Below are 14,181 nucleotides of genomic sequence, written 5' to 3'. Positions count from 1 at the left end.
TCAATACAATACACCAAAGACACAGGACGTAGGGTATTACGTCGATCAGACGGCCTGAACCTATCTAAATCGTTGTCTCTGTGCCTTGTGTCACCATTCGGTACCTGGTTACGCGCACCCCCACCGACAAATCTACCATCGCGGGATACCCCTTGGTGGACTGTCAAGCATATTCTGTCGATAGTTGGCGCGCCAGGTAGGGGTGTGTGCTTGATCCCATGGTGAGCAGATGGACCTCAAATCAACAGCGTGTTCTTGTCATCAATCTCGTGGAGATCCATGTTGGTCGACAACGACGATTCATCGCTGGCTACATCAGCCCCTATGATAGCAGATCCGATCTTGGAACCACCTCTGAGGTCATCTTCACCAACAACTCACTGCTCGCTAGGTGCTCACTGTCAACGCTGACCAAACAATGCCATACGCCGCCGACCAGATGCTCCGTCCAAAGCTAAGTCACGCTTTAATATTCTTCTAAATATTCTCCGATCTTCGTATATCGCCATAATGTTTCTCCGAACTATTTTCTCCATATTTGCTCTCCAAACGATTTTCCGAACCCTCGAACAGTCACATTGATGCTCGGACGCCTCTAGAGACGGTCCTGTCTCCGGCTCCTCCCTACACGTGCTACGGGCTCCGCGCTCTGCGTTATGGGTGGTCGGCAGTGGCTCCTTGGTCACGCCTGTTCCTCCTACACGTGCACGGGCTCTGCGCTCGACGTTATGGACTATGGGCTAGCTAGGGCTGGAGACTCAGCTACACACTAACTGTTCGGGCAGTTTATATTAAACATAATTATATTTTCATGCCAATTGATCGCCGAACTGCATACGTCGTTTCATCACCATTGCTGATTTTTCTCCAAAGTTTATTTATTTGTGCGTCATGTACTACCCGTTCTACATGTTTGCATTGTAGGATCATCATCCAGGTGATCAAATCACCTGGTGCTCGAGCTTCCTCACCGATCAACTAGTCAGACTGCTCGGTTCATGGACTCCATCGCCGACCAGTTGATCGGACTGTTCGCCGCTCGTGCTTCATCGCCAGCTATGCCGGTTACTCCTCAGCGCTTGGATTCTTCGTGCTTGAGAACTAAGTGGGCACACCTCATCGCACAAATGTCGCCAGCTATGCCGGGGACTCCTTGGTGCTCAAACATCACCGCCTACGCTGGGGACTCCTCGGTGCTCAGTCATCACCGGCGATGCCGGGACTCCTCGCTCCTTGGTGCTCGGTCATCGCCAGCGACGCCGGGGACTCCTCGGTGCTTGGACATCGCCAGCTTCATCGAGGACTCCTTAGTGCTCGGACATTGCCGCCTACGCCGGGGACACCTCGGTGCTCGGTCATCGCCAGCGATGCTAGGGACTCCTTGCTCCTCGGTGCTCAAACATCGCCAGCTTCGTCGAGGACTCCTCGATGCTCGAACATCACCGCCTACGCCAGGGACTCCTCAGTGCTCGGTCATCGCCGGTGACATCGGGGACTCCTCGCTCCTCAGTGCTCGGACATCACCAGCGACACCGGGGACTCCTCGCTCCTCGATGCTTGCACCTCACCCGCTTCATCGGGGATTCCTCGGTGCTCGGACATCGCCGCCTACACCGGGGATTCCTCGGTGCTCGGTCATCGCCAATGATGCTAGGGACTCCTCGCTCCTCGGTGATCGGTCATCGCCAGCGACGCCGAGGACTCCTCGTGTAACGCCCAAAAAAAATTGAGAGGGGCAAGGCCCAACCAGCCCTTTCCTGGCCCAAGCCGCCCCCCCTCTCACTCACCCACCATGGCCCCACACATCAGCACCTCTTCCACACATAATACACCACCAGCAGCCATCCCTCTCTCTCCCACCTCTCATTCACGTTGGCAACCAGAGAAGAGAGAGGAGAAAGGAGAGGAGAAGGGAGAAGAGAAGAGGAAGAGGAAGAGGAAGAGGAGGACGCCCCTCCCACTGCTGCAGCTCGCTGGAGGAGCTCTATCACGCCACCACCTCGCCGAAGTTGGGGAAGATAAAGCCCCATGGTCATCTTCAACTTCAAGACAAGGAGAAGCTTTCCCATGGTCGATCTCTGTCCTTGAGCAACTCCGAGCCAAACTGCTGCACCCAGAGGTCTTCCACGACATGCAAGAGGAGTAAGAAGAGGTGCATCTCCCATGTAGATCAACTTCTTCCCCACCATTTCTCGCTGCCCTAGCTTTGGGGGTAGCCAAGGTGAGGCGATTCTTCTGTTAGGTCTTCTAATTGAGGTGTTTAGATGGTTCTTGGTCATGGGGATTAGTGTTTGTGGGGGTGGGGGGGGACACCATTTGGATGTCAACCTAGGGCCTGCTGCCCTGTAGCTCGAGCAGTGCTGCTGTTCGTGTGGTTTAATTGACCTAAACGATTTTTCCTCAACAAGTTGATAATAAGGAAGTTGTAGAGGACCTTCAGATCTGTTTGCCTGTGAAATTTCATGATTTTAGCATTAGTAGTTTGGGAGTTATGATTTTTCTAAGCAAGCTGCTTTTCCCTGACGAAGTCTGGACAGAACTGAATCTAGGGGTTTTTGGAGAAAACATAGAGGCGTTATGGGACTCTAGAAATTATAAGAGATTTGTAGTACTTTTCATTAGCTTTCTGGATTGGTAAATATCATGATTTTATCCCATCAGGTTTGAGAGCTATGAATTTTCAAAGTTCGCTGTCAGGTTTGGACTGCATGCTGAACAGATCGGAAGTTTGGTGTTTTCTGACCATGTTAGCGTCAAAACTAGCCTTTGTTGATAACTAGGGAGTTGTAGTGTTTTTCTTGAGCTTTCCAAATTATTAAAGAACAATAGTTTTGGTTGGCTAGAACTCCAGCTATGAGTTTCTGAAGTTCTCTGTCATGTTTCATCGGTAAAAGTTTCAGTTAAGGTTCGTCATGATTTTTGGGCATCCTGATGACCTTTGATGCAAATTGGAATAATACCAAAGTTGTAGATAATGGATTGATCTATAATCCGGTAAAGTTTCAAGATATTTTGACATAAGGATTTCGAGATATAAAAATATTAAGTTTGTTGTCCTGATTTTCGGGCAGATAATGACTTCTGCTTTCATTTGCAGTTTATGCCTTCTTAAAGGCATGATAAAAAAATAAAGTTTCTATACAAAGGTTATAGGGGTTGTTCTATAGATTCCATAAATGTATTTCTTTTCTACCATAGCATTTGTGTATTAAAGGATACAAAAGTTGAATCAGCACTGCTGCTATTGGCTGAATTTCCAGAGTTTTGTCAGGCCTTGTTTGTGGGGGTTTTCCGAGCATAGGAAGCATTTGTTTGCTGTTTATATACATCTTTGGTACTGCTGCAAACTGAAAAAAAACATGTATGTTCAGGTGGAGTCACTTCGAGACGCAACTAGCGTCCGTTTTCATCGTCGGTAAAGGCAAGTAAATGTAGCGGTGGTTTGCTACCGTTTTGGCTTGATATTTTCATCACCTACAACTTAATGTCTATAATAATGCCATACCACTAATAACCAGACCTTGTGATCTTGGTTCATGCAACCATATTTGATTGCGGTCTTATTTATTTATTCGTGGTGATTCTTTACTCCATATTGGAATATGTGGTTAGTCCACAACCTGAAGAGGAAGTGGAAGTATCATTGGTGGTTTATGTTAATTTTATTGCAGCATGCCAAGTGCATTGCATCATTCATTTGCATTGGAAGTTATGTCGTTGACCTATGGTCACGACCGTACTGGTACAGCATCATGGGATGCAGCTCCACACCTTGTTGGGTGTGCAGGCAGGAGACATTTCGCATTGCATTCATATGCATACAGCAAGTATAATGAAGTGATATGTTCATGTTATTATGAAGATCTATCTCTTGGTGATGCTCAGAACTGGAAGCCACACATTTTATATTAATACTGTCATGTTTACTTTATAAGTGGAACTCTATGTTAAATTGTTGCTTAATTCAAATTGTGGTTTAAATAGCTTGTTAAAACAAATTTGCTTGTTGAGATGTTTCATCTCACCCTTGCTTTACTCAATCCAGGTACTTGACGTTTGCTTGGAAGGGGAGGGAATTAGCTGCACGTCTCACACTTTTTCTTCATTAAGGGACTCAGTATTTAAAAACTTAATAATGTGGTTCTGCTTATTAGACTTGAGAGAAAATGTTGAAAGTGTGACGGTTATACTTATTCATTTTGGAGTAACTCATTTATTTGCTAGGATGTTCTTTAATTTTAGTTTGGTGCTCCCATTTACACATTTATTCTTCTGCTTTGCTTATAAATACAAACGAGGTGCTACCAAAATCTTTATTGATTATGCGCGGCTGTTATTTGTGAATTTTAGTGACATCCCGGGGTGTTTATGAATTCGAGGGTGTTACAGTTGGTACCAGAGCAGGTTATAGATTCTTGGAAAAATAGATTTAACATGACACACTTGCACATGTAGGGTGGGTAGCGTTTGTATAAGATGCTAAAAGCTTTGAAGATTGTGGTGTTTGTCTTTGCTTAAGTTGCCTTGATGTTTATGTTGTATGTCATCACTATTGCTAATTCTGATCGATTACAAAGTTTATTTGTATGGTTTATATCAGCTTATTTTGATTATGATTTTGACAATATTAGTTGTTCTTACAAGTACACTCTTGTCTAGTTTCTTTCTCATGATATTGTTCATAAATGGACCCTTAAGATGTCATAGTTGTTGATGCTTGAGGGTGAGGATCCTAAAATGTTCGATTTGCTTTTGTTGGTACGAAAAGGTTTTGGAAGCCCGTAGATTAGCTATAGTCTAGTAGTGCAGATCGAGGAGTGGAGGGCCCCCACAATGCCTTTCTCTGCACTACTAAGTGAGGTTGCCCGAGTGTTAGGTTGACCCAAGCGTCTATATTCAAAGGAAATGGTTGAATGGCGGATGGGTTGGCCTCCATGCCGTGCATTCTAACTATTTACTCTTGACATATCAGATGGGTGGGTCATTATATGTTTTGTCCTGTAGATATAATGCTATATTGGTTTACCCTTAGTCTGGTGGAGTCCTTTCATGCAAATCAATCTCTACTTTTGTGCCAGTATCAAAGATATAATGAGAGCAAGATTCAGGTGGATTTTTGAGAGGTTCCTAGAGATGCTTATAACCATGTTGCTAAGGAGTATGCGTTAATCCCTTTTTTCTATTACTTAATGTCTAAGTAATGTTGCGATTGTTATTGATTTGGATAATAAAGTCTCTCTTGATGTAGAAGAAGCTTTGTAGAATTATTTCTCTAGCCTATGTGTTTATGCATTTTATGGCTATGGTGTTGATCTTTGTGGCTTTAATCTAGCCTATCAGAGTGGTATTGTTGATCTGCATAGAAGTTTATTTTTGAAATTGCTGCTAGTGATCTATTGGTAAGGATGATGACTTATAGTTTACTATGGTTGTGCCTCAATGGCTAAGTTATATATGGGGGTTAAGTTCTTGTCATGCTTCCTTGACATATATGTCATGATTGTTTGTTTAGAAACATGAAGTTACAATGCATAACCCTTAGTGAGGGTCATAGTGTGGACATCGCTCGTTAGCATAAACCAATGGAATGAAGATGTGTATATGTTGGTGAGTCTTAAAACGTAGTGGTAGCTGACCTACTGGTTCGTATTGCTTGAATGATCCTGAAGTTAAGGGAAGGTTTAAGATGTTCTAGATTTGATGTTGAAGAAATGTTGTGGCATGATCATTTTGTTACAATTTTCCTTAAGTCTATCCCTTGGTTTTGGTTGACGAAGTGCAGTAGCCATGAGTTTTAGGAGTCATATTTGTTTGTTAATGTATGAATAGAAAGTTGGAGTTGGTTGATTTAGGCCTTGTTCTTTGTTTTTGCGAGCCTATCGTGCTTAACATGATGTTTATGTTGTTCGGAGATGTGAAGTTCTCTCATTTGATTCCTTAGCTGTCAGTGTTGTTTGATTGAACAGATCTATTATTCATGTGTGTGCTTATTATTATCTTTGGCTTAATAAATCTGTGTAGGTGGCTTCCTGTCTTTGCAACACTTTTTAACCTGTGTGCTACTTATCTTTCTAGATCATACATGTGTCATTATTTGTCAGTGGTGTTTTTCTTCATAAGGTTTGATCTAGAGAATTAGAGGACGAATTCTTTTAAGGGGGATAGAATGTAACACCCATAATACGTTTTGTATGTTAAGAAGCGCAAAGTGGTAAATGGGCTGACAAGAGTTTATTGAGTGGAATTCTTTTAAAAAGAATTTTATCCGATGCTTAGGTGGATGATCAGAGACCATAGTTACATGGAGCTCGACGAACTGATCTTTCCGTCTGACTACACATATGCATGTTTGGAGTTTGGATTGCGAAGCTATGGCTGATTTAAGATTTATGGAAGGGAAATTTATAACTGGTCAACAGTAACTCGTGCTGCAGTAACATAGCCGGCCCTATTGTGAGCCTTTCTGGTGACCGTTTCACCGGTGTCTCTTCTTTTCCTTTTCGCTTGCCCCTAGTCTACCCAAGACTCCCATTTCCTTTTCCAAGCTTTTGAATCCATGTTGTCTGCTGTTGCCATTTCCATGTTGTTCTGCACAGTAATAGATTAAATCCATTTTTTGACAAATATTAAAGGTCTAACTAGTCTTTGTAATGAATACCGAAGTTGTAGTGTTCTTTAGTATCTTACTGTCATATCTGAAATATAACTTTTCGAGTGAGTTGTTGGTTTCTGATGTCAAATTCTGTGTTCAATATTACTACATTAATTAGGACATCTTGGTGATTTTTTTTTTGCTGAAAGTATCAAAAGAACAAGCGTTGTGTACAAGATAGCGTTACATGTTATGGTAAAGATTCGTAATTGTTGAGCAAGTATTTTAGTAGATATAAATATTATACCAAAGACTATTAGAATTTTGGAAAAAAATTCACTATCTGAATTCAACTGAAGTTTTGTTATGCTTAAATTCAAAATAAAAATAAGGTGTCTTCATGAAAGCTGTAGACCTTGTTTTGTAGTTTTTTTAATACGTAATTATTTACTATCATTTCTTTTGCATATTTAAGATACATAAATATATAAAAAAGTCATGTTGTTGTTAGCTGAAAATAGTTCTTGTCGTTTTCTTTTGCTCAATGTATTGGAGTATAGTGATGCTTTACTTGTTATTCATTTATGTTTGTGCCAGTGCCTATAAGACAAAGACGAACTTGTAGGTTGGATCAAGGTTTCTATTTGTGGTGTTTGTTTGGCAAGTTGGTCATGCTTGATTTAGTGTTTGTCCCATGTGGAGTAGCTAAGGTTACATCTGACCCTTTGATGTATGGATCTTTTAAGAGTTTGGTAGTCATGCTAGTCTATCTGTTTCATGAGGAAAAAGTTGAGGTGAAAGAAAGCAAGTGCGTTGTCTTCGATTCTTCGCTCATAGATGGATGCATAGTCTATGGGGTATAAAGAAATACTAGTTTTGGCACGAATTTGTGCTTCATAGTTTCATGGAGCCACTTCAAGCTGCTAGTTGGTCTAAGGCAAATGTTGACTCATGGGGTCACGGATCATAATCTACTTGATGAATGTTCTAACCAGAAGTTAGGCAAATTAAGTGTGATGTACAGTCAATGTTGCTCTGTCAAGTAATTGGAAAATGTAGGATGATAATGTCAAGCGCTTGCTAGTTTATTCCAGTGGAGCCTATGAAATTTCTTAGTTTATTTCTTTTTACCATCTTTTGGCTTTGACCATTTTATCGAGGAAGTTATAAGCAAGGCAGCTTTTTAGAAGGGCTATTTTAAGCTTGTCTTAGAAGTAAGCTACGTGAGTAAGGCACATTTGTGGCCACACTTTGTCATGTTCTTTGGTGTGGTAGGAAAGTTTGACAATTGTGTTCAATATTTACTTGTTAGTTTGCTGTTGTAGGATGAGCCAAAAAAATGTGATGCTAGATTTTTTTTCCCTGACCTCTTTGCTATGGGAATGTGTTTATGGAGACTTGAGTTTGACTTTAAGGATTTACTGCTTATAGAGAATCTAAATTTATGAGTTCATTATTCTAGAGCATATAAGCGTTTCTCACTTCATACAGTGAGGTCTTGGCCAAGCTACCTCTTAATTGTTGCTCTTGATAGGAGTCTTATAATTTTGTTTACTTACAAGTAGAGGAATTCGGGGACGAATTCTTTTTAAGGTGGGTAGAATGTAACGCCCAAAAAAAATTGAGAGGGGCAAGGCCCAACCAGCCCTTTCCTGGCCCAAGCCGCCCCCCCCCCTCTCACTCACCCACCATGGCCCCACACATCAGCACCTCTTCCACACATAATACACCACCAGCAGCCATCCCTCTCTCTCCCACCTCTCATTCACGTTGGCAACCAGAGAAGAGAGAGGAGAAAGGAGAGGAGAAGGGAGAAGAGAAGAGGAAGAGGAAGAGGAAGAGGAGGACGCCCCTCCCACTGCTGCAGCTCGCTGGAGGAGCTCTATCACGCCACCACCTCGCCGAAGTTGGGGAAGATAAAGCCCCATGGTCATCTTCAACTTCAAGACAAGGAGAAGCTTTCCCATGGTCGATCTCTGTCCTTGAGCAACTCCGAGCCAAACTGCTGCACCCAGAGGTCTTCCACGACATGCAAGAGGAGTAAGAAGAGGTGCATCTCCCATGTAGATCAACTTCTTCCCCACCATTTCTCGCTGCCCTAGCTTTGGGGGTAGCCAAGGTGAGGCGATTCTTCTGTTAGGTCTTCTAATTGAGGTGTTTAGATGGTTCTTGGTCATGGGGATTAGTGTTTGTGGGGGTGGGGGGGACACCATTTGGATGACAACCTAGGGCCTGCTGCCCTGTAGCTCGAGCAGTGCTGCTGTTCGTGTGGTTTAATTGACCTAAACGATTTTTCCTCAACAAGTTGATAATAAGGAAGTTGTAGAGGACCTTCAGATCTGTTTGCCTGTGAAATTTCATGATTTTAGCATTAGTAGTTTGGGAGTTATGATTTTTCTAAGCAAGCTGCTTTTCCCTGACAAAGTCTGGACAGAACTGAATCTAGGGGTTTTTGGAGAAAACATAGAGGCGTTATGGGACTCTAGAAATTATAAGAGATTTGTAGTACTTTTCATTAGCTTTCTGGATTGGTAAATATCATGATTTTATCCCATCAGGTTTGAGAGCTATGAATTTTCAAAGTTCGCTGTCAGGTTTGGACTGCATGCTGAACAGATCGGAAGTTTGGTGTTTTCTGACCATGTTAGCGTCAAAACTAGCCTTTGTTGATAACTAGGGAGTTGTAGTGTTTTTCTTGAGCTTTCCAAATTATTAAAGAACAATAGTTTTGGTTGGCTAGAACTCCAGCTATGAGTTTCTGAAGTTCTCTGTCATGTTTCATCGGTAAAAGTTTCAGTTAAGGTTCGTCATGATTTTTGGGCATCCTGATGACCTTTGATGCAAATTGGAATAATACCAAAGTTGTAGATAATGGATTGATCTATAATCCGGTAAAGTTTCAAGATATTTTGACATAAGGATTTCGAGATATAAAAATATTAAGTTTGTTGTCCTGATTTTCGGGCAGATAATGACTTCTGCTTTCATTTGCAGTTTATGCCTTCTTAAAGGCATGATAAAAAAATAAAGTTTCTATACAAAGGTTATAGGGGTTGTTCTATAGATTCCATAAATGTATTTCTTTTCTACCATAGCATTTGTGTATTAAAGGATACAAAAGTTGAATCAGCACTGCTGCTATTGGCTGAATTTCCAGAGTTTTGTCAGGCCTTGTTTGTGGGGGTTTTCCGAGCATAGGAAGCATTTGTTTGCTGTTTATATACATCTTTGGTACTGCTGCAAACTGAAAAAAAACATGTATGTTCAGGTGGAGTCACTTCGAGACGCAACTAGCGTCCGTTTTCATCGTCGGTAAAGGCAAGTAAATGTAGCGGTGGTTTGCTACCGTTTTGGCTTGATATTTTCATCACCTACAACTTAATGTCTATAATAATGCCATACCACTAATAACCAGACCTTGTGATCTTGGTTCATGCAACCATATTTGATTGCGGTCTTATTTATTTATTCGTGGTGATTCTTTACTCCATATTGGAATATGTGGTTAGTCCACAACCTGAAGAGGAAGTGGAAGTATCATTGGTGGTTTATGTTAATTTTATTGCAGCATGCCAAGTGCATTGCATCATTCATTTGCATTGGAAGTTATGTCGTTGACCTATGGTCACGACCGTACTGGTACAGCATCATGGGATGCAGCTCCACACCTTGTTGGGTGTGCAGGCAGGAGACATTTCGCATTGCATTCATATGCATACAGCAAGTATAATGAAGTGATATGTTCATGTTATTATGAAGATCTATCTCTTGGTGATGCTCAGAACTGGAAGCCACACATTTTATATTAATACTGTCATGTTTACTTTATAAGTGGAACTCTATGTTAAATTGTTGCTTAATTCAAATTGTGGTTTAAATAGCTTGTTAAAACAAATTTGCTTGTTGAGATGTTTCATCTCACCCTTGCTTTACTCAATCCAGGTACTTGACGTTTGCTTGGAAGGGGAGGGAATTAGCTGCACGTCTCACACTTTTTCTTCATTAAGGGACTCAGTATTTAAAAACTTAATAATGTGGTTCTGCTTATTAGACTTGAGAGAAAATGTTGAAAGTGTGACGGTTATACTTATTCATTTTGGAGTAACTCATTTATTTGCTAGGATGTTCTTTAATTTTAGTTTGGTGCTCCCATTTACACATTTATTCTTCTGCTTTGCTTATAAATACAAATGAGGTGCTACCAAAATCTTTATTGATTATGCGCGGCTGTTATTTGTGAATTTTAGTGACATCCCGGGGTGTTTATGAATTCTAGGGTGTTACACCTCGCTCCTCGATGCTCGATCATCGCTAGTGATGCAGGGGACTCCTCACTCCTTGGTGCTTGGTCATCGCCAGCGACACCAGAGACTCCTCGCTCCTCGGTGCTCGGTCATCGCCAGTGACGCCGAGGACTCCTCGCTCCTTGGTGCTCGAACATCGCCGCCTACGCCAGGGACTCCTCGCTCCTCGGTGCTCGGACATCACCAGCGACGCCTAGGACTCCTCGCTCCTCGGTGCTCGCACCTCGCTAGCTTTGTTGGGGATTCCTCGGTGCTCGTACATCGCTGCCTACACCGGGGATTCCTCGATGCTCGGTCATCACCAACTACGTTGGGGACTCCTCGCTCTTTGGTGCTCGGTCATCGCCAGCGACACCGGGGACTATTCGCTCCTCGGTGCTCGGACATCGCCACCTATGCTGGGGACTCCTCACTCTTCGGTGCTCGGACATCGCCAGTGACGCCAGGGACTCCTCGCTCCTCGGTGCTCGGACATTGCCAGCGATGTTGAGGACTCCTCGCTCCTCGATGCTCGCACCTCGCCAGCTTCGTCGGGGATTACTCAATGCTCGAACATCGCCACCTACGTTGGGGACTCCTCGGTGCTCGGTCATCGCCGACGACGCCAGGACTCCTCACTCCTCGGTGCTCAGTCATCGCCAGCGATGCCGGGGACTCCTCGCTCCTCGGTGCTCAAACATCGCCAGCTTTGCTGGGGACTCCTCGGTGCTCGGACATCGCCGCTTATGCCAGGGACTCCTTGATGCTCGGTCATCGCCAGCGACGCCAGGACTCCTCACTCCTCGGTGCTCAGTCATCGCCAGCGATGCCGGGGACTCCTCGCTCCTCGGTGCTCAAACATCGCCAGCTTCGCTGGGGACTCCTCGGTGCTCGAACATCGCCACTTATGCCGGGGACTCCTCGGTGCTCGGTCATCGCCAGCGACGCCAGGGACTCCTCGCTCCTCGGTGCTCAAACATCGCCAGCTTCGCTGGGGACTCCTCGATGCTCAAACATCACCGCCTACGCCAGGGACTCCTCAGTGCTTGGTCATCGCCGGTGACATCAGGGACTCCTCGCTCCTCGGTGCTCGGACATCGCCAGCGATGCTAGGGACTCCTCGCTCCTCGATGCTTGCACCTCGCCTGCTTCGTCGTGGATTCCTCAGTGCTCGGACATCACCGCCTACACCAGGGATTCCTTGATGCTCGGTCATCGCCAACGATGCTGGGGACTCCTCGGTGATCAGTCATCGCCAGCGACGTAGAGGACTCCTCACTCCTCGATGCTCAATCATCGCTAGTGACGCAGGGGACTCCTCACTCCTCGGTGCTCGGTCATCGCCAGCAACGCCAGGGACTCCTCGCTCCTCAGTGCTCGGTCATCGCCAGCAATGCCAGGGACTCCTCGCTCCTTGGTGCTCGGACATCACCGCCTACGCCAGGGACTCCTCGCTCCTCGATGCTCGGACATCGCCAGCGACGCCTAGGACTCCTCGCTCCTTGGTGCTCGCACCTTGCTAGCTTTGTTGGGGATTCCTCAGTGCTCGTACATCACTGCCTACACCGGGGATTCCTCGGTGCTCGGTCATCACCAACTATGTTGGGGACTCCTCGCTCCTCGGTGCTCGGTCATCACCAGCGACACCGGGGACTATTCGCTCCTCGGTGCTCGGACATCGCGGCCTATGCTGGGGACTCCTCACTCTTTGGTGCTCGGACATCGCCAGCGATGCCGAGGACTCCTCGCTCCTCGGTGCTCGGACATCGCCAGCAATGTCGGGGACTCCTCGCTCCTCGATGCTCGCACCTCACTAGCTTCATCGGGGATTACTCGGTGCTCGAACATTGCCACCTATGCTGGGGACTCCTCGGTGCTCGGTCATCGCCGGTGACGCCAGGACTCCTCGCTCCTCGGTGCTCAGTCATCGCCAGCGATGCCGAGGACTCCTCGCTCCTTGGTGCTTGAACATCGCCAGCTTCGCTAGGGACTCCTCAGTGCTCGAACATCGGCGCTTATGCCGGGGACTCCTCGATGCTCGGTCATTGCCAGTGATACCAGGGACTCCTCGGTGCTCGGACATCACCAGCTTCGCCAGGGACTCCTCGGTGCTCGGACATCGCCGCCTACGTCGGGGACTCCTCAGTGCTCGATCATCGCCGGTGACGCCGGGGACTCCTCAGTGCTCAGACATCGCCAGCGATGCTAGGGACTCCTTGCTCCTTGGTGCTCACACCTCACCCGCTTCATCGGGGATTCCTCAGTGCTCGGACATCACCGCCTACGCCAGGGATTCCTTAGTTCTCGGTCATCGCCAACGACGTCGAGGACTCCTCGCTCATCGGTGCTCGGTCATCGCCAGCGACGTCGGGGACTCCTCGCTCCTCGGTGCTCGATCATCGCCAGCGATGCTGGGGACTCCTCGTTCCTCGGTGCTCGATCATTGCCAGCGACGTCGGGGACTCCTCGCTCCTCAGTGCTCGGTCATCGCTAGCGATGCTGGGGACTCCTCGCTCCTCGGTGCTCAAACATCGCCAGCTTCGTCGGGGACTCCTCGGTGCTTGAACATCATCGCCTACGCCGGGGACTCCTCAGTGCTCGGTCATCGCCGGTGACGTCGGGGACTCCTCGCTCCTCGGTGCTCGGACATCGCTAGCGATGCCGGGGACTCCTTGCTCCTCGATGCTTGCACCTCGCCCGCTTCGTCGAGGATTCCTCGGTGCTTGGACATCGTCGCCTACACCGGGGATTCCTCAGTGCTCGGTCATCGCCAACGATGCTGGGGACTCCTCGCTCCTCGGTGATCGGTCATCGCCAGCGACGCCGGGGACTCCTCGATGCTCAATCATCGCTAGCGACATAGGGGACTCCTCACTCCTCGGTGCTCGGTCATCGCCAACGACGCTAGGGACTCCTCGCTCCTCGGTGCTCAGTCATCGCTAGCGACGCCGGGGACTCCTCGCTCCTTGGTGCTCGGACATCGCCGCCTACGCCAGAGACTCCTCGCTCCTCGGTGCTTGGACATCGCTAGCGACGCCTAGGACTCCTCGCTCCTTGGTGCTCGCACCTCGCTAGCTTTGTTGGGGATTCCTCGGTGCTCGTACATCGCTGCCTACACCAAGGATTCCTTGGTGCTCGATCATCACCAACTACATTGAGGACTCCTCGCTCCTCGGTGCTCGGTCATCGCCAGCGACGCCAGGGACTATTTGCTCCTCGGTGCTCAGATATCGCCACCTATGCTGGGGACTCCTCGCTCTTTGGTGCTCGGACATCACCAGCAATGCCGGGGACTCCTTGCTCCTC

This window comes from Miscanthus floridulus, chromosome 5 (assembly GCF_019320115.1).
Source record: "Miscanthus floridulus cultivar M001 chromosome 5, ASM1932011v1, whole genome shotgun sequence".
Taxonomy (NCBI): domain Eukaryota; kingdom Viridiplantae; phylum Streptophyta; class Magnoliopsida; order Poales; family Poaceae; genus Miscanthus; species Miscanthus floridulus.
The sequence above is the reverse complement of the archived record's forward strand: the minus strand, read 5'-3'. Positions refer to the sequence as shown.